This window comes from Vanessa cardui, chromosome 2 (genome assembly GCF_905220365.1).
Source record: "Vanessa cardui chromosome 2, ilVanCard2.1, whole genome shotgun sequence".
Lineage (NCBI taxonomy): Eukaryota > Metazoa > Arthropoda > Insecta > Lepidoptera > Nymphalidae > Vanessa > Vanessa cardui.
The window spans coordinates 2085553-2107821 of NC_061124.1; the positions used below are offsets into that span (position 1 = coordinate 2085553).

Genomic DNA, 22269 nt, shown 5'->3' on the forward strand with positions numbered 1-22269 from the left:
TGATTTTTCTATTGTGCTCGTCGCGATCCTTTGTTGCAATACCGTACCTGTAAATATTGCAGTTATCTTTTATAGGCTGAGGTTTATTCGTTGAGCTTATTTCACTAAGCTGTTAAAATGCTGGTTGTCGATATGACATAATTCACAATTAAAAAATACTAATTAATCAACGATATAAATATGTTGAAATATATAAATTATAGTTATGTATATAAACAAACCAATGTAGTTTGATTTTTTCCATTGACCTGACCACACTGACTTACATAAATTTTTTTTTTTAAAACAGTAACAGCCTGTTAATTTCCCACTGTTGGGCTAAGACCTCCTCTCCCATTAGGAGAGGGTTTGGAACATATTTCACCACGATGTTCCAATGCGGATTGGTGGAATGCACATGTGGCAGAATTTCGATGAAATTAGACACATGCAGGTTTCCTCGCGATTTTCCTTCACCGCCAAGCACTAGATGAATTATAAAAACAAATTAAACACATTTGTATATGTATAGTGGTGCTAGCCCTGGTTTGACTGCTCCATCTCAGCTTTTACATACAATAATGTAATATGCAATAAAGGATTTAGTTTATGCGCCATCCACACTTGTGTGTGATTGTATCGACACGGCATACGAGGCGGTGCTACCCTCCCTAATGGTTATTCAATATCAAAATAAGTAGAAATTAATCTAACAATAGACAATCACGAAATAATTTAATAACTAAAACAGTTTAGTGAGATCAACGGAAGGGATCTTTACGTGGTGGCAAGTCGTGATTTCAATTCCGCTCGTGTTGTAAAAATACAGCTCGACATTTCTGAACCATTACCCGCTGATAGCGTTGTCGTGACTACGCTTTATTTAAACGCTAGAGCTTTATTAAGCGCGGAGGCGATAGCGTTTTGATAAAATCGCTTTTTTTTAATGATTAGCTAATTTTTCTAAGGGATCTCTACATAAAATTACTTGTATCACGAATCTTTCAGAGTTTACCCTAATAAAGTAGCAAATTTTGATGATTATTAATTTAGTTTGCTTAAAGAAACTTAGAGCTGTAAACGACGATAAAACCTTTTTGATTTATATTTAATTTGTTTTTTATGTCCAATAAAAATGTTTTATATAAGTATACATTAATAATTAAAGATATTCACATTTGGTACTTAACTAATCAAGTCATTAAGTTTGTTTAGTAAACACGCACTAGAATTCTGTTTCAAAAACTCATTGACTTAACTCTTTAAATTACATGTAAGTTTATTTGTGTAGCAAATAAGCCACCTGCAAGTAAGTGGTCAATGGTCACCAGCCATAACATTCGCGCCATATGAAGTTTCAACCACCCCTTAGATCGTCAATGCTTTACCAACCGTACACTATCTCGCTCACCTTCAAACCGGAAAACAATAGTACTACGTTTTTCTGGCGATACAATATCTGCTGAGTGTATGCTACCCAGATGGACTACAAATCCCTGTCACCAAGTTAAACTAGATTGTATTGTAGATTGTTATTTAAATCAATCACTTAAGTGGTTCCATTTTGATCGAATGATTTCGAATTTAGTTAAAGAGTTTGTTCCTCAATATCTATAAGACTTTAAAACGCTCAAATGAGATATAGTTTTCTAAATAAACCGCTTCCGCTTCCGCTAGTTACATGGTATCCGTTTTAAGAGCCTGCTTCCAACCCTGCGGCTAAGTCCGCGATACAAAGGAACTATTGAAATGGTAGTATTAAGACTTTTCTATTTTTCTCATTATAGTAAAAAGTGGAGTCGTAAATGTTTGTTTTGGACGGTTGATATGCAACCTGGAAATCCGTTAGTGGTCACCTCCGATATATGGTCACAAAAATAATTTATTGAGATGTACTCTATAATTAAAACATTAGAACAACAACAACAACAGCCTGTAAATTCCCACTGCTGGGCTAAAGGCCTCCTCTCCCTTTGAGAAGTTTTGGAACATACTCCACCACGCTGTTCCAATGCGGGTTGGTGGAATACACATGTGGCAGAATTTCTATGAAATTTGTCTCATGGAGGTTTCTTCACGATGTTTTCCTTCACCGTTGAGTACGAGATGAATTATAAAGACAAATTAAGCACATTAATCAGTGGTGCTTGCCTGGTTTGAACCCGAAATCTCCGGTTAAGATGCACGCGTTCTTACCACTGGGCCATCTCGACTGACAAAACATTAGAAAAGAGTAACTATTCCTTATGGTTCTTCTCGGTAGAATGTTTATTCCGAACCCAAAATCTACCAAAATTAAGATTATTTCCATATGATGATTAAAAGTACTTTTATGATCATACATTATTGAAGAATATTGTGCCTTTGAATACAATTCTGGCATTTGTGTATACTAATATGATATTCAAGGTGTACTTCTAGTAGTTCAAAAAGGTCGAAAGTGCAATTCTAAGGCATAAACTGTACTTCTAACAACAACAATTAATATCAACAGCCTGTACACATCACATTGCTGGAATAAGGCTTCTTCTCCCTTTGAGGAGGTTTGGAAGGATTGGTGGTGCATTTCCAACACAAGTAGTTAATTGGAATGGACAATAAGAATATACATAGTAGTTTTGTAAGACAAGTAATTACAGATTCATTAAAAAAATATAAAGCGAGACGCACAATGTCACAGAATAAAAAATATATCGAATTTTAAAATTGAGAAGTGCTGGGAGACTGGAAATAAAGGCTTTTAATTATCAGGACGGTCCTGACCTGCTGCGCGCTTATGTAATTCGATTATTCGCATTCGCCTGTCAATTGTTTTAACACTGAAATGCTCGAACTCTTTCAGAAATGTAATTTTAAAGATTCTATAATTACACGTACTGAATTATAATGTTTCGTTTTTCTCACTCATGTAGTGAATCAAATACATAACTAAACCGGTGAGTAACGTAACTTAAATAAATTTTAAAAGAATCCACTAAGTTTCAAATATAGTAAAGAGATTTTCAGGTAACCTCATCAACTAAAAAAAATCGTCTCATAAAACCTAACAAAACGTTTTTTTTTTGTAAAATACACCTAAAGATACCTTTGATATTCTATTGTTAGAACAAAAGTAAAATATCGATTAAACGATAGTTAAACAATAAATTAAAGAATACATTAAACAATATTACGCATTTGACGAAACTTTATCAACGCACGAAAGTAACAATTCAAATTAGCTACGTTAACAGATCACACCGATCTCTCACAGATAAATTGTGCTAACAATCATTTATAGATCACACCGAGCTCTCACACTGACAGATAACAATTGCCGTAACCATAGCAACGGAATGGGTAAGATAAACAAAAGAGATCCGTGGTCGTTGCCTAGTTACTTTGACATCGTTTGAGATATATGTGTATGATACACAGATGTACAGTCATAGTAAGAAAAACTTCGTCAGTTTTCAAATTAATTCCTTTATCAAGTCTTAAACTCTTAGTACCTTTTGAATCTAAACATCAAATCATTGCGACGCAAAATGTCATTCTCAGTTGGTAAAGCAGATTATCGCTCAAACTGCGCACACGAAAATAGATCTTAAGGTGACGAACCTTTTCCTACTTCGACTGTACAACCATACTTGGAGTATGGTTTTATTGAAATTGTATATGAACTGATGTTGATAGAATTTTCATGTTACTTTTCCTTCAATAACCTTCCAGTCATCTGTTACTCAAATTTCAATACTAAGATTACGTAATAAAGTATATATTACATAAGCAATCTCCAACCTTCATGGTTGATTCATTGGATCTTTAAACGTTATACTTGACTGACATTTTGCTACGGTCTAATTATTAAGCGATTTCTATTTTGATCTTTATTCTGAGGATATTAAGCTTAAATTCCTTTGTAGTCATCTCAATTTCGTTAGGTTATCAAAATATTGCGATTTTACAATAATTGACGTCATCAGGTAGACTTAATGCTTGTTATATTTATTAATACAAATTAAATAGGAAATAAAATAAGAATTAACTGTAATTTTAAGAGTGAAATTTTATAAATAAAGTTAATAATTACGCAAATTTTGATGAAAACAAATTTGAACAATAAAACAGATTTAACAAAAACAATTATTACCAAAATGTTTGCAGCCAAAAACTCATACGCTCACGTCATACGAACAGCTTTTAGTTTGTTTTTTATGTCTTTGGTAGGCGACTTATGGTAAGTGGTGACCACTGACCACAGATATTGGCAACGTTATTATGACATCGCCGATGCCCCGCTAACCGTGCGAACTAAGACGCTATGACGTTATGGAACGCAACAGTAGTAATGCTGGTGGTAGGTTATGTAATGAGTGGGTGTATCCAGTGCCAGGACCATAGTCATACTATAAAGTTTTGGTTTTCTAATTTAGTTCAGTTCTATGTAGAGCTAAAACATAATTAGAATAACCGAGATTTTTACTCGAGTACATACTTGATGATTTCCAGGCTGGATATATTAGATAAAAAAAGTTTAATGCCAGATAGCCCAGTGGTTAGACCGCGTGCATCTTAACCGATGATTGCGGGTTCAAACCCAGGCAAGCACCGCTGTTTCATGTGCTTAATTTGTCTTTATAATTCATCTCGTGCTCAGCGGTGAAGGAAAACATCGTGAGGAAACCTGCATGTGACAAATTTCATAGAAATTCTGCCACATGTGTATTCCACCAACCCGCATTGGAACAGCGTGGTGGAATATGTTTCAAACTTTCTCCTCAAAGGGAGAGGAGGCTTTTAGCCCAGCAGTGGGAATTTACAGGCTGTTGTTGCTGTTGTTGTTGTTATATATTAGATAATTGTATTTAACTGATATGAATTTCAAATTATGGAAAAGAGTAACTACTGAGTTAATTGTTTTTTCTCGGTAGCAACAGTGCGAACCGGTGATAGCTTTACTCAATACTCTTCTGATAAATGAAGGTTGAAAAGTGCTTGTTAAAACTTGAATGAAGTGTTATATGTCCCATTACCATATATATATATATATATATATATATATATATATATATATATATATATATATATATATATATATATATATATATATATATATATATATATATATATATATATATATATATATATATATATATATATATATATTTAGTACGACAAAACTTAGATGTAGCATCGGAAAAATTCGTACAACCGGTCACATCCGATTTTAGTACTCTATCCCAAATTATCAATATTTATTTCTTATGTGAATATGATCTTTACACAAACGTTATAACTTGTAATATCATATGACCTAATTATTATATTCGTCTATTTGATACGTCGATTTACATGCACTTGCTTTCTCGGTTTAAACTGACGCGAGAATCTTTAGCGAAGAATAGCGTCGAATTGCGCTATAGGGAGCTATTTCTATTGGTTGTATAAATCGGCAGTAATCGGTTTTATTGAATTTGCCGTTGCTACATCTAAGTTGTGTCGTACTATAAGTATGTATTACAAATTCCCGAACGTGATTTTATTAAAATATAATATCGTGTTAAGAATAAAGCATATAAACGTATCAAGTATATATTATGTGTATGTATTTCTGGAAGCTTTTATCTCAAGTATGTAATAAAATCCATTAAGGTTTCCATTTTGTACTGAAGCATTCAATATTACTTTCGACATACGCTGCTAAACGAAGTTAGTTAAATAAATAAGCAATGGATTTAATAAATGCTATACGTATATGTTTATGTAAGAACGTGAAATGTCACGTCAATAGTGTAAATTTAAGGCGTTGAAAACTGCGACGTGCATCTACATATACATATAATTGTAATATACATATACTTAAAACTATAGAAAAATAACAAAAAATGTGCCAACTTTATTATCTTGGTGTGCGTCGCATTTACGCTTGACACTCGTTTACTAATGTGCATGTACTTATATATTTCAGCTTTGACATATAACCATCATTATCATTACATGGTATATAACAGTCGCTTACCGCTGTATGTCCCTGCATGGATCTTTAAAATTACGCAACGGATTTTGATGCGGTTTTTTTTAAATAGATAGCGTGGACCGAGAGGAAGGTTTTTGGTTACATGGAAAATATAGTAAATTATATAACTTTTAAGATATTTATCGTAACTCATCAAAGTTACTTAATTTGATTTTCTTTATTTCCAGATGAGCCTTCATTGTGATGTCTGCGTAGTTAGAGATATGTAAGTATTAAAATAATATTATGTGTAATTGATACGTCACAAGAACATGTACATCTATATATATGTATCTGTATATACTTATATATATGAGTTATGAGTTCAAATCTCTACCTTAGTCAGGTTTGATGGAGCAAGATTTGACATTCGAAAGATGAAAGTAATGTTTTGAGGTAATATTCTGACTGCTTCAAATGTTAAGTATAATTTAGTATCTTACAAGACCTAGGAGTACTCTTATAAGACCTTAGATTCCATGGTCCTTCTTTCAATTCCTCCACAGATTAATAATATTTTTCTATTTAATATAACTTAGTAGACAGAAGTCGGGAATTTGGCAATGAACGCTACCTTGACTCCAGTATTGTTAGCCTTGGCCATCGGCTTAGGGTATACTACTAATACTAATATTTGCGCAAACACTTTGTACTGTAATCCGCTCTATGCACGTTGCTTGATTCAGCAAAATGTATTTAATATAAATAATAAAATCAAAACAAACAATCACTCTCAACCTTGTCTGAAACGAGAGGCGACCTTTGTTTCCCTTTTAATGTCAAATTCACACACAAATACGGGTGACGTAACGTGAATGTATGTCCACATGCTGAGCGAATAATGGCTGGGGAGTTGGCGAGCATTTTACTGACGCTGATGTACAGAATCCTTCTGAAAACAAAGCAAATCGATTACGTAGACTGACCTCTGGTTTCAAAGGCAAACATATATTGTCTGCCTTTGGTATCCCCAGTGGTATCCCTTTTTAAATTCGAATCGCTGTTAATTTTAAATGTAGAACTACGGTGGTGGACGGGGTCCTTTATATTTTAAGGGCACTTTCATTATCATAGCAAAATTTTTTACAGTATAAATAGGATATTAGAATATATTATAATTAAATAAATCAGCCGTTACAACAGTTTTCTATTCATGTGAATCATTTTTACAACAGATTATAACAGAATGGAATCCGAGTGAACAAAAAGCGTCTTCATGTGCGTGAATTGTGTTTTTTGTTATCTCGTAAAAATTCTCGTCCGATCGGGTTATATGAATTCGCATGACATATATACATGTAATTAAATTGGAGTGCCTGTTTTGTAATATTAAAATAACCGCTTTTACTGAATGCATATACGTATATGTAAAATCAGTACATATACTAAGTTTGATTTTTTTCATACAATTCTTGTCTGTTCTGTTGTTCCGGCTAATCGTTTAAACGGCTCTACCGATTTTGATGAGACTTTCACTAGTAGACAGCTGATACAATAAGGTGTAACCTAGAATACGACAGTAACATTTTAAATTTAAACTCGCACAAAATCGCGGGCTCGGCTAAAGAAGCCGTTAAACTTAGTTTTTGACTTTCCGTCTTTCATTAATAATGTCTTAATGTAATCACAGGCGGATGGAGAAAGCGAAACAAATATTTATAATTTACCAAAAACTTGCCAATCAGCGTTAACTTTAGGCTGTTACGACACCATTGTAATGATATCAAAAATGGAAGATGATTTTTCAAGACGATTTATTATATAACTAAGGGTGCTAAGGTAAGGTAGAGTAGAATTTCACGTTATTTACATATACTAATATATTGAATGCGAAAGCATCTCTGTCTGTTACCTTTTAACTCTTAAACCGCTTAGCATGAAACTTTTTACGGCGATGATTTGTGTCTCCAGGGTCGGCCATAGGTAACTTTTTCAGTTCATGCCACGAGGAAGTAAAAAAAGTAAAATGGGAGAGGGGTTTGTTGAGTTAAAGTAAATTAATATCCAAATATCTATCAGCCAGATATTAATTTCCAAAAAAAAAAATTTGTTATCTATAATTCCTTTCCTTTTCCTAATAATTGAATTTTGTAATTGAAAATTCTTTTGTTATATTTATTTCATTTTTTTTGGAATATTTTTGTAATCTCAAAAGATAAGTATTATTATTAAGCAGCTAGACAGTAATCTTCAGCAGTGCTGTGTACGTCTGTAATTGGTACATACATCAGATAAGTGTCAGTCTTAAATGTTTAGTTTTAAGTTTTTAATGTATGTAATGTTGATGAGCCATTCAAATATATATAAAAAAAATAATATTGATTTTTTTTTCGTATCGTTAAACTATTGCAATAAAGTTTATATATGTTAATATCTTCACGGTCGCAAATGTGGCAAGGCAAACGAAAAAGTCGGTTAAATAAATAAACAATACTTCGTTATTGAATTATTTTGATCTTGAAATTATAACTTATACATCTATACATATAATAAAATTGGAGTGTCTGTTTGTAACATGAATATAGACCTTTTTTACTCAATGCATATATATGTATACACGGTACTTATACCAAAATATATATATTTTTTAATCTTTGTCAGTCTGTCTGTCCGTTTGTTCCGGCTAATCTCTGACACGGCATCACCGATTTTGACTTGACTTTCATTGTAACTGATATAGTAAGGAGTAACTTCGGGTACAATATTATTATTTTTTTGTTAAATTCAATTATTATTATTATTGTCAACGCGTACAATGTCGCGGGCACAGCTAGTTAGTATTCTATATAGTTACATTTTCAAAACAACCTGTTAAAGAACCGTATTTTTTTATGTTTATTATCATATAAAAAATGTATTTCCGTTTTAAATGAAAGCAAAATCAGAGTTTAATTTAATTCCGTTGCGTCATTGGCTGATAGCAGCTGTGACGCAACAGGTGCCCAATGAACGTTCAGTATTTAGTCCGAAAACTCATCTGGGCTTAAATAGCGTTTCAGTATTGTTATGTGTAGGTTGGCGGATGAGCATATCGGCCACCTAATGGTAAGAGGTCACCATCACCCACAGACAATCAAGCTGTAAGAAATGTTAACTATTTCTTACATCGTCAATGTGTCGCCAACCTTGGGAACTAAGATGTTATGTCCCATGTGCCTGTAGTTACACTGGCTCACTCACCCTTCAAACCGGAACGCGATAATACTGAGTACTGTTATTTGGCGGTAGAATAACTGATGAGTGGGTGGTACCTACCCAGACGGGCTTGCACAAAGCCTTACTACCAAGAGTGATCCAGTTTAATAAAAAGCTCAAAGGACATAATACCTAAATTCCTAGGATTAGGGGGAATGTCTGTGGGCGATGGTGACCACAACCTCAGATCGACCACTATCCCCTTTACCTACCTATTTTATTTTATTTTTAAATACACATACAAATGAAATTGTTTAATATGCATTTTTTTCTATGCACTATTTTTTAGTTAATCTTTTTGCAACACACGCTACGTACATAAGATCCTTTGAATAACCGGTTTATCAATTCATTGACCTTCCTATTAATTTTCTCATCAATATACCTATACCATAATCATCAAAGGACATACCGGCCTTACTCTGCAATGTAGGATGCCACAGATTAATTATATAAAGATCTAAAGATTTTTAGGTAAACCGTCCACTGATCATATGGAGCAAAGCGACATTTGAGCGTTACTTTGTAACTATTATTATTTAAATATTAAGTTTCAGATTACCTTTTTATTTTAGTTACTTATAAGGCTGCAATTCTTAATGATCTGAGTTTACACCAATAATAAGCTATTGGGTTTTTTTTTCGACAAATACTGACTATAATATTCAGGTTTTATACTTCCTTGCCTTGGAAGAGATGTAAAGACCAGGACTAATGTCCTGTAACCGAACAGAACTACGTCCGAATTGTCTGTTTGCTGTTCCATTGCTTATAACATCAAAGATTAGACATGGTTCCATTAAATATCATTCAGTAAAATAACAATAAGAAAGAGGTACACTTTTGTAGGTGTCTTTAGTCTTAGTTTATATAAATTTCCATAAAGAGAGTCTGTTTGTGTGTGCGCTTTTATAAGAACACAAATAATACATGTTTGCAATTGGCTCATATAGCTTTTGAGCAGAGTCATATTAAATATTGCAATAGTATTACAGCTTTCATTTGTATATTTTTTCAGAAAGAAGTAAATTAATAAGAACTCTTTTGCTTCAATGTTGAAATAATTGACTTCGAAAAAATTCCGGTTAAATCTAATTCAAAATGTTGTATGCAGGGTAATTTTATACAAAATAATTGAATTTGAAACGGATTTTTAATAAAAGAAAATGTTTGCTCTACAGGATGATAGTGGAGTAACAGCTTAATTGCTGGATTCCAACGAGTCAGTGTGGGATTAATTGAATTAAGGACGCGTCATATTTGATCAATATTGGTAAATTTAACATAGCTCTGAAAACACAAAGTTAAATAAAAAATTTAAATAAACTTACAATACTTTTGATTAATATGATAAAAAAATGTACGAATTTTCCTTTCTTTAATTGGGTCGCAAACTTGCAAAAGTTTCTGATTATCTTAATTTATCTGGATTTGTGAAGTTTCAAAGATAGACAGACAAATGTACATTACAGCATTATTCAAATTGTAGCGAATATGTAATTAGTAGCTTTTATATAAGTAACACTGTCTGTCTACCTCTATTCCTTTTGCCATCTCGTGGATACCATTCAGTTATTAAACTGGTCCATCCAGACAGACTAAAAGATGGGAGGATGACATTATAAAAATAGCTAGCTAGGTACTACATGGACACGTACAGCAAAGGACAGGACATAGTGGAAGTCTTTAGAGGAGGCCTTTGTCGAAGGACAAGCTGCGATACCACAACCACCGTTTGCCGATGTTTAATTTAATGATAAGGAACCTAGTATTTAAGTTTTGGCATGTTTAAGTAATTAGATATAGTTTGTAAAACTAAGAACAGCAATAAAGCCTTTATTATATTATTATTATTATATATAATAATAATAATACATGCATAGTGTTACTACACTAGTTATCGCACGTGGCTTCGTTCGCGTTTTAGGGTGTTGTTATCATTTGTTAGGCAAAAAAAGTAGTCCTTTCTTGGAGTTCAAGTTTGCTTCACACCAAATTTCATCAAATTCGGTTCAGCGGTTTGGTCGTGAAAGAGCGACAGACAGACAGAGTTATTTCATATTAATAATATTAAACAATAGATTAAAATAGCAAATCGACGAATATTTACTAGAAATAATTATATTGTAGTTTAGTGTATGTTAATGTTATGCGTTCCAGCGATAATTAAAGCTAAGCATTGTATAACCAGTGGACAGCCGGCTTTATTCGTAGCGTTGCGAGTGGGTAGTAGCGATTTATAGACGCGTTATATCTCATTGCTGCCCATTGAGGCATGATCACTTCCTGTCTGCTATTGAAAATATGGGTTGGTCTAACGAGACTTCATTAGGAATTATGTACTCCAGTATATTGTCCCTGTTTCAATAGATCTGACTGTCAGTTAAATGTTCGATTTGAAGTCGGCAGATTTTGTTACATGTTCGATATCGCTTTACAAAATATGTGATAGTTTCAGTCGCTTTATTTGTTGTTCAAATGCATGTTGATAGTTTATTTTTATGAAGATATCAATATTACCGATTGTCTTATACCTTGCCAAAGCAAATAACGTTTTTGCAAACAGTATTTTAAAGGTGGTTAAACTGTGGGTAGATATTTAATATGTAATATAGTTTTCTGATGGGAAAGTTTGGAGCATATTCCACCACACTGCTCCAATGCGGGTTAGTGGATTCACATGTGGAAGAATTTTGTTAAAATAAGACATGTGTGGGTGTTCACGAGCTCGAGATGAATTATAAACACAAATTAAGCACATGAAAATTTAGTGGTGCTTGCCTGGGTTTGAATGCGCAATCATCAGTTAAGAACCACTGGCTTTCATTAGATATTTACCAGCTGTTATTTACGGTATGTGACCTTAGAATAGACTAGGAAAACAGAACAAAGTCTATCTATATGTTACCAATAATATATGACAGAATAAATGTACATTCGATAGCCGTCTTCGCTACAACAAGCCGTAAAAAGTTAGCAAACTTCGTAAATTTTGTACGAAACAGAATTTCTCAAGTTTCGTACTCGTATGTTAACGACTTTAGTTTAAGCTAACCGACGCGTGAACGATGAAAATTTGGTAATCGCTATAATCTATTTATGAGGCTTAAAAGGATTTGTGCAAACATTATACTACAAGCGCAAAGATAAATATTTAATTGTATATTCACATCATTAATCCTAATATATTTTCTGGAAATAAAATCACGTATGCATGTGGAAAATAAAGCCTTAAAATTGAAAAGCTATAATATACAAAACAAGTAAAAAAATCATTTACTTGTTTTGGACACGATTTAGGGGTGAGATGACCCAGTGTGTGCATCTTAACCGATGATTGCGTGTACAAACCCAGACAAGTACTACTGAATTTTCATTAGCTTAATTTGTGTTTATAATTCATCTCGTACTCGGCGGTGAAGGAAAACATCGTAAAGAAACCTGTATGTTTAATTTCATAGAAAATGTAAAACATGTGTATTCCACCAACTCGCATTGCAAACTTTCTATTTAAAGGGAGAGAAGGCCTTAGTCCAGCTGTAAGAACGTTTAACGGCTGTTGTTGTTGTTTGTTTTTGTTGGATATGATTTTTGTAAACATGGATTTGTTCTTTCTTCTCTCAGTACTGATATCGGGATGATTCTTTCTGTGTACAATTTCATATTTCTTTTCTATATAGTCCATTAGTCCTCGTATGATGATTTATGTCATTGCGTGCGAATAAAGAGATTCCAAGTTATAAATGGACAATTACGGTACACGTGTTCGCCGGTTTTGGCTTACTACATAATAAATGAAAATAAAAGTTGATTAGGTACTAAAATTCTCGTTTCCTCAACAAGATACAAGTGTACCGCATTGCGTCACTAACTTTCGAAGCGACTTGTGATCCTTAAGGGTCGACTTCATGTCCGGCAATATAAATCTTAAACTTGTGCACGTAACTTTGTTCGTTTAAATACTCATGTAGCCGTTCGTACTTGCGAACAATGTTGTTGTGTTTGTTTGCTTCTCTATATCACTGACGAACTTCGCATGCTGTTATAAGCTAAACTTTTTTTATTGTCTGTGACGAGATGGCGTTGATTTTTTTTTAAATTTGAAAATCGAACGTTGTCTCTATATTTGTAAACAGTATGTGCTTATAACAATGTTATGGACGAATTTTATTAAAAATGTGTTAAAAAGAGATAAATATATTTCTTCTTTCATTTATCGTTTAGTAACCCCTGTTTCCGATCTTAATACTGTGTTCGACAAATTATTTCCTAACGATTTAATATATACATATGTATGGTATGTGTTCAGAAATCTTTAATTATTTTAAATTCTAATATTGATATCAAAATAGAAGTGTTACACTTTCTTATTGAATATTCAACTTGCTGGAAGCTCATCAGACGGCATTTATATAACTATTAATATTTTATGTGTTATATAATTTTCACGTTACAATAGATAAAATAAAAGTTCATAATTTTTATTATTTTAAGATATTTGAGGAGATATTTAATTGATAGCAAGAAACGTGTCGTCAACTGACAACTATGGGTATTGGGACTGGAAAATCATTATACTATATGCTGATTGTTTTATAAAATTCCTTTGAAGATTTCAACATACGTATACATATACAACAATATAAAGATAAGGTCTATCAAGACTTTATTTAAAGAAAAAGATTTTTTTTCATCCACAACGCGGCTTATAGAAAAAATATGAAGGAATATAAAATTTGACTTTTTATACAATTTCACTAAATTAATAAATTCGAAAAACTGGTGAACAATCGAGAATAACGAATGTTATTTTTATTACTACTCAGACTTATTTTACCAATTAAATGTACAAAATTCGTTACGATAAATAATTAACAATTTCCAGATTGATACTGATGGAAGAAATTTGAAACAAGATTACGAAAATTAATAGAATGAAATACTTAAATAGCAATTAAAATTTTGGGTTTTAAAGCCTGTACCATGTCGCCTGGTTATTAACAAAACATTTCAACAATTCTTACCAAAATTATGCTATTCAACTCACCCCGACATCGGATGGCTACCTTTAAGGCTGTTTCTCTTTCTTGAGATGTTTATGATAATAAATGAGGCTCTTTATTTCATTTAAATAATGACGTTAAATAACGAACCACAGCAAAAAGTATTAATAGCGAAGTTAAACGCTAGTCGTATAAAAGTTATCTTTTACTGTTTTGGTTTTGATGCAAAAGTGTAGATAGATAATGACATTAACAATTATTTTATGATACATGATACATACATCAAAGGGGACCTGTATAACAAAACCAGGACTCCAAGTATATTAGGGGCCAGTGACTTCCCAATCATTGCTTACATTTGTTAAACGTATTATTAAGTTTACATTTTATGTTGAAACATTTTAAGAAAATATAAAGCATATGAAAAAAAAGAGTACAAAAATATGTCGAAATAATGTGATAACGATTTTTTCTGTGTTATATGCACCTATGCGCGTGTGTGTCTGTGTGAGATATATATATGTCCGTATGTGTTTCTCATGTACAAAGATATCTGTTTCTTTACAGCTTAGATCACTTAGATGTATGACTTTCTGTAGATATGTATATTTTGAGTTAATTTCTTTTTGCATGAGTAATATCCCTTTTTATTTATGTTATTATAAAGATTAGCTCCTAAATATGTATACTGGTGTTGAGCAAATTTTGATCTATTTCTAGGAATATTCTAGACCCTTTTTTTTTTTTTATCGCTGGAAAAACGCTTTACGCGCTTCCCCCACGTGATGGAAGTGGGGGGGTGTGTGGGACTCCCCAGTTTCCTGGACGCCGAGTGCACCCAGGACCACCGGGTTTACCCACTAAAAAACCAGCGGTACCCTCTCCGTCCTTCGGCGGGCGCCACGGGATCGCTTACGCATGCTACCGTGACGCCCTGACGGTCGACCCGCCTATGCTGGCCTCCAACACCTAGGGGGGATTCTCGGGGTACTGAGACCCCCCCCTTTTCCCTGCGGCGCCTATTGAGGCGGGGAGAGAAGGTGCGCGTAGCGCCTTTTCCTCCTCCCCGGTCGTCTACGGCGGAGCGGGTCTGTAGCGGCATTCTCCCGCTCCTGCTCCGCGGCTTCCTTCTGCGACATCACGTTTTCGCAGAAGGAGCGCATCTCCGACCAACACATCTCACTGCTAAGCATTTCGTTAATGATGCTCGACAGCGAGAGGTCTCCGCCCATAGACGCCGCCAAGGAGTGCCTCTGGGGACCCCACGCGGCACACTCACTCAGGGTGTGGTGCGCCGTGTCGATTGGCGCACCACACTCGTGGCAGGATGGTGACGCCTCCCGCCGTGCTATTCCGTGCAGGTACTTACCGAAGCATCCGTGCCCGGTAAGTACCTGCGTCATCCTGAAGGTGAGCGTGCCCTTATTCCTCGCGACCCAGCGACTCAAGTGGGGACGGATCGCCTCCACTGTCGCCAGGCCCGCCGTGGGTGACCCCAGATCCTCCTGCCATCGGGCGATCAGGGCTTGCTGGGCTAGAGCCCTGATCCGCCCGACCTCCGCCAACCCTGGACGGTCGCCGCGGTTCCTTGCCTCGACCCGGAACCGGTACACCTCCGCGAGCACCTCCGCCTGGAGCTCCCAGGGCGGATCGCCCGCGAGAAGTGTCGCCGCAGTCCACGACACCGTACGGTACCCTCTGATGCCTCTCACCGCAATGACCCTCTGCGGCTTCCGCAGCAGGGCCCGATTATCAGCGGAGAGGGCGTCGACCCAGATCGGGGCACCGTACAGCGCCATCGACCTCACTACGCCGGCGTACAGACGCCGGCACAGCGATCCCGGCCCCCCCACATTCGGAAGGAGGCGGCCAAGAGCGGCGGCGGCGTTGATGAGCTTCGGGCCGAGATGCACAAAATGCTGCCCGAAGCTCCATCGACCGTCCAGGATGAGGCCCAGATACTTCATCTGGGCCTGCACCTTGATCACCGTCCCCCGGACGGTGATACTCGCCCCTCGTGGGGGTCCCCTCCGTGGACCATGGAATAGGAGGGCCTCCGTTTTGGTTATGGAGACCCTCAGGCCCAGCATTCCCATACGGTCCACGGTGAGAGCCGTTCCGACCTCGGCGAGGCGAGCCGCCTCCCGAAAGTCCCGGCCAGTCGCCGTGACGAGGGTGTCATCGGCGTAGCACAACACCCCCATCCCGGGAAGGACCGGAGCTCGCAGGAGCCAGTCGAAACCGACGTTCCACAGGATTGGGCCGAGAACCGACACCTGTGGAACGCCGCAGCCCACCCGACGCCGGACCAACCTCCCGTCGACCCCCGCCCAGAGGACCTCCCTGTCCTGGAGGTAAGCCTCCAGCAGCCTCCTCAGATAGGTTGGCACCCCATGGTATCGGAGTGCCTCCCGTATCGTCTCGAAAGGGAGACTGTTGAAGGCATTCGCCACGTCAAGCGACACCGCCAGGACGACTTGCCCCTGGGCTACCGCTTCCGTCGTCCGAACCTTCAAGGCGTCCAGGGCGTCGACCGTCGACCGGCCCGCCCTGAACCCGAACTGAGCCTCTGAAAGGCCCGGACCGACCTCCTCGAGGTGCTGAACGAGACGGGCTGCGAGAATTTTCTCGAAGAGTTTGGCCGTCTCGTTCAGCAGCACTATTGGCCTGTATGCCGAAGGGGAATCCAGCGGCCGACCTTCCTTCGGCAACAGGACCAACTTTCCCTCCTTCCAAGGCTTCGGAAACTGTCCGCTGTACAGACATTCGTCGAACAGCTCCCGAAGCCCTGCGCCTAGGAATTCCAGGGCGTCGCACAGAACACGCCCTGGAACCCCGTCCGGACCCGGCGCCGTGTTCTTGGCCCTCAGGCGGCTGAGAGCCATCTCCATCTCCCGCTCCGTGATCAGTGGTGGAGCCACTGTGTCTTCGATCACGGAGTGGGGGGCCATCTGCGGAGGGACATGCTCGCCTGGATGGGGAAAGAGTTTCCCGACCAGGCGCAGGAGGAGTTCCGGCGACATCGTCTCGGTGACGGGGGCGCCTTGAGTGCGGAACCTCCCGCGTACGCCTCGGTACGGGCGCCCCCACGGGTCTCGATTAAGACCCGCCAGAAGCTCCTCCCTGGCCTTCTGCTTGGCCTTGCTTATCGCCAGCTGCAGCTCTTTTTTCAGCTGGCGATAAGCATCCAGCATTTGTCCCTCCAGATCCGTGTCGAGGCCGTTGCGCCTCCGACAACGGACGTAGGCCCTCCGCGCCCGGCAGCACGTCGCCCGAAGGTCGGCGATTTCGGGCGACCACCAATATACATGCCGGCGCGGAACCCTGCGCCGGGTCCGAGGCATTGCCGCATCGCAGACCTCCCTGAGCGAACTGCGCATGCGGCCCGCCAGCTCCTCTGCGCTAGCGCCCTCCCTCCTTCCTGCGGAGCCCCACCGCTGCACGATAGCGGCCTCCTTGACCAGCTCTCGATCGACCTGGCCGAGAGACCACCTCGGCAGCGTAGTCGGCACCCTCTGGGTTTCCGCCGGCCTGCGAGGGGTGGAGATCTCGAATAGAATGTACCGATGATCCGATAGAGTCTCCACGCCCTCTTCCACTCTCCAATCGACCACTCTGCGTGCTACGACAGGGGTGGCGAATGAAACATCCACCATGGAACCCCCCTGATGGCGCACGCAGGTCTGAACCTGCCCCCTGTTGAGAAGGGACAGGTCGGAGAGCAGGGCCCATACCTGGACGGCCCTCCCTCGCGGATTCGTGGAGGGAGGAATATTCTAGACCCCTTTGACATACTGATGTGAGGTTTGTTTTCAGTTACTTGCTGGAAAATTCAATTAATTAACCTCCGGCATGAAGGTGCACGCCACGATAGTCTTTGAGAGGCGTACCTCTTCCAACGTTTTAATCAAGAGGAAAACGGGGTGAAATAGAATTAAAAAGTGAAAAAAATATTCACATAACGTTTATATTTCAATTAGAAAAATAACACATATCAGTACGTATCCCTATCTATATTAACATTATAAATGTGATAGTCACTCTTTCTGTCTGTCGGTCTATCACGGCCAAACCACGTTTAGTTTTTTGTAGTTTTTTGAACGATAACTGGCGGCGAGCTGTCAATGGTTTTTTTTGACGGATAAAACGTCATTCGATCGGGGGCGACAGCGAATGAGAGTGTCCCCCGTGTGAATTGTGTCTGTGACATTTAAAAATAAAAACTGTTAATAGATTTAATTGTGTTCTCTTAAAATTCATTTGGAAAGTTCGGATTCACTCATTAAATATCTGTTTCTGCTAAAGACTTTCAACATTTAGTATGAAGCAAAATTGAACTCCAAGGAACCTAGGCTACTCTTTTTACCTAACACGTGACAACCAACACCCAAAAACGCGAGCAAAGCCAAGGGTAACAACACATATTATATTAGTATATATATGAAATTTACCACTTATAAAGTGGTAAATTTCATCCCAATCGGTTGGGTGAAGCTGTTCCAAATTTGAGTTTCCAAATTTTAATTACGTTTTAGTTTGTAAATAGCTCAGTCTGGCATATATATGGTGAAACATATATATGGCGTGAAATGCAGTTGATCAGATTTAGAAATGGGATTTTTAATGGCTTTAATAGCTTTTCATTGGCTGAAAGGATGGCTTAAACTATTATAACCTCGGTTTCAATACATTCTATTCAATGGTTACAGGCGAACAGAAAATAAGTTTTATTTATTCTTTTCGATTAATATATACTTTTAAAATTTATATTTATGTTGGAAAGAAACTTTTTGTATTCTTAAGTCACTATGGTATTATGCTTTTTAATATTATAATTATCTTATATATAAAGCTCTTCTTATTTTATTAGCTGTATAGGTCCAAATATAGTTACGATTATGTGATACAGTACAATCAGACAGAGTTACTTACGCATTTATCATATTAGTAGAGATTATTTTAGATCATGTTTAACAAAATCAAAATAAACTTAATTCAAGTGGGCTTTTACAAGCACTTTTGAATCGTTATTTAACAATTAAATGAAGCTACCACCGGTTCGGAAAGTAGATTCTACCGAGAAGAACCGGCAAGAAACTCAGTAGTTACTTTTTTTCAACATTTAAAAAATACAGTCATATTAGTTAAATACAATTATATATGTATGTTATGTATCCTGTCTGGAAGTCAACAGGTATTAATTCCACGCTTTTTTATCATCTACAAAATCTTGTATCATAATATGCCATATATTTTTACTAATGTATTTTTATAAACGATTTGAATTTACGAAACAACAAAGTTAAAAATGTCTGCGGAATTTTATTATAGAATAAAATTCCGCAGACATTTTTAACGGATACGGATACCTTGCCCTAAGAAAGATTTATTGACTTTGCGGAGTCGGAAACTTGGCGTTATAAGCTAATTACTTCTAGTGCATATACAATGATTATCACTGATTTTTTCAAAGTTATCAATGTTACTTGGAATATACATCATATTGTTGTAAATATATTGCATAAAAATAAATACAATAATACGTCATAATCATACTCTATTACATAATACGATGAATTATAATAAAAGTTATATTCCTGCAACAGGCAAGCGACGTTTATGATAAGACTCGCTCCCAGAGCCTATTGAAAAAACCACGCGAGCGGGAAAGGCGTCCTGTCAGCCGGCCGCTGTTGAAACAAGTATATATTACTGATATTACTCGCAATCATTTTATTTAATGTATTGCAATAATTCAATTTTAAATAATGGCTATTTAGACGCGTTTATATCGTATAACAACAACAACCTGTAAATTCCCACTGCTGGGCTAAAGGCCTCGTCTCCCTTTGAGGAGTTGGTTTGCAACATATTCCACCACGCTGTCCCAATGCGGGTTGGTGGAATACACATGTGGCAGAATTTCTATGAAATTTTTCACATGCAGGTTTCCTCACGATGTTTTCCTTCACCGCTGAGCACTACATGAATTATAAAGACAAATTAAGCACTTGAATTAGCGGTGCTTGCCTGGGTTTGAACCCGCAATCATCGGTTAAGATGCACGCGTTCTAACCACTGGGCCATCTCGACTCTCAATATCGAATGTTGATATTTATTAAAGAACTAGTAATTTAGGGTGTTGGTTGTTATGTGTACGGAAAAAGGTAGACTATGTCCTTTCCTGGATTTCAAGTTTGCTTCATACCAAATTTCATCAAATTCAATTCAACGGTTTGGTCGTGAAAGAGCGACACAGACAGACAGAGCTACATTCACATTTATAATATTAATATTTTGGTTTCAAATTCATTTTTAAATAAAACGAATATAAAACAGGTATAAAGAGTAGAAGAAAGATTCCAAGAATAAAAATTTATATGAAGCTCGTCATCAGTCTCACTGTCTCTTAGAATTAAATTAAATCACTTATTAAAGAAAAATTTAATAAAATCAGTAGAGAGATAGAACTGACGTGAATTCACTTTGAATACTCCAAAAAAACCTCTACGATCGTTCTTCTAGTATGAAAGCGCTTCGGTCCTCAGTAGGTACAGAAATAGATTTTAAGTATTCCCCATGCTCTTGAAGATTCGAGTTTCTACGAACTACAATTAATATAATTGGTAGCGAGCGGTCTGTTTCTATTAGCTTGTCGTTGAAGCCTTAAACTAGTAATTAATACTTTCAAAAACCTACAAGCACTAAATGAAATACAAAAAAAATATCCAGGTTATAATTATGAGGATTTTAATACCGACTAACATGAAAGTAAATTAGCTGACTATAAAGTGTATATGTCACTGTAAGATTACAAAAATCGTTAGATTACAATCTGTCGAGATAGATTCTAAACTGTAGAAACAGTGTGAACTGTGAATTATGATTGCAATATAGAGAAAAATAATACGATACAGTATTATTTTTCTCTATATTGTAATATATCGATGGGAAGCTGTCAAATTGTGAACTGGCATAGAACGTATGTATGTCCCACGCTGATTGGTTGAACGTTACTCCCCCTGTCACCCAGTAATCCGCCATCTTACTTCACTGTAAAATTGCAAATACCGTTAAATTATAATATATCAATAAAATATAAACAATTTCGTTAGTACATAATATATCAGGTTAGAGTTTTTATAATTTAACTGAAATTTACTTCGAATAATAACGGTAACATATGATTGGTTGTTACTACAAGACCGGCCAATCAGGAAGAGCTTTCGACAGCTGACAATTTGACGTGGGACAGATTGTAATCTAACGGCTTAACTTCGATAAATAACAATATAGTGAAAAATAATACGTTAAATTGCAATCATATTTCACAGTTCACAATTTCGACAGTTTACAATCTGTCTCGCCAGATTATAATCTAACGATTTTTTTAATCTTACAGTGACATATGCAAGCAGGTTCACGCTCTTTTTTCCTCTATTATTTCTTAGATAGCATAGGAAAATGGCAAGTATTATATTATAAAGAAGTTAAAAGTAAAGTTCTGATTTTTTGACATTTTTGACATTCAAATGAATCATCTGATTGAAGTGCCCTACCACTGCATTCATTACATCGCAGCACCATCAACCTTGAAAAATGAGATATTATTATAAATAAATAATAAAAAATAAATACTAGACAACATCAAATACATTACTCTGATCCCAATGTAACTAAAGCACTTGAAAATCAGCCATTAAACCATTGAAGCAAAATTATATTCTATTATAATGCACGATATACTTCGCCGTGTACGTCATTGCATACGCTAATTAATTAATTATTAACAAGAGAATTGCAAACATAACAAATTAAATGCACTTATATACAAATTGCGCTTAATTATATATGTACAATTACGGCATACTCTAAAATTGGGTACGTTACGTAAACATCAAAGACATAACTGATCAACATACATACATATACATAATTACATTAGATATTATGTAATATGTTATTATAATCATTTATATAAAATACTAGCGACTTGTTGACTTCGCACGGCTGCAATGCTGACGTAGTAGTATACTACAAAATGTCTTACAACGTTCACAGGTATTCTGTTGTTATCCTTGTTTCTCTTGGATC

General features: G+C 36.8%; 1 protein-coding gene across 5 annotated transcripts in view; it reads left to right on the forward strand.

Annotated features, from left to right (window-relative positions):
• The window catches only part of LOC124537272, a 210827-nt gene that overhangs the window by 44712 nt on the left and 143846 nt on the right, over nt 1-22269 (forward strand). For 3 of the 5 annotated variants that reach the window (XM_047114055.1, XM_047114088.1, XM_047114073.1), the window contains exon 2: nt 6166-6203. The exons of the other annotated variants lie outside the window; for them this stretch is intronic. The gene's annotated coding sequence lies outside the window, so the exon portion shown is untranslated. The remainder of the gene's footprint in view (nt 1-6165; nt 6204-22269) is intronic. 5 annotated transcript variants of the gene reach the window in all.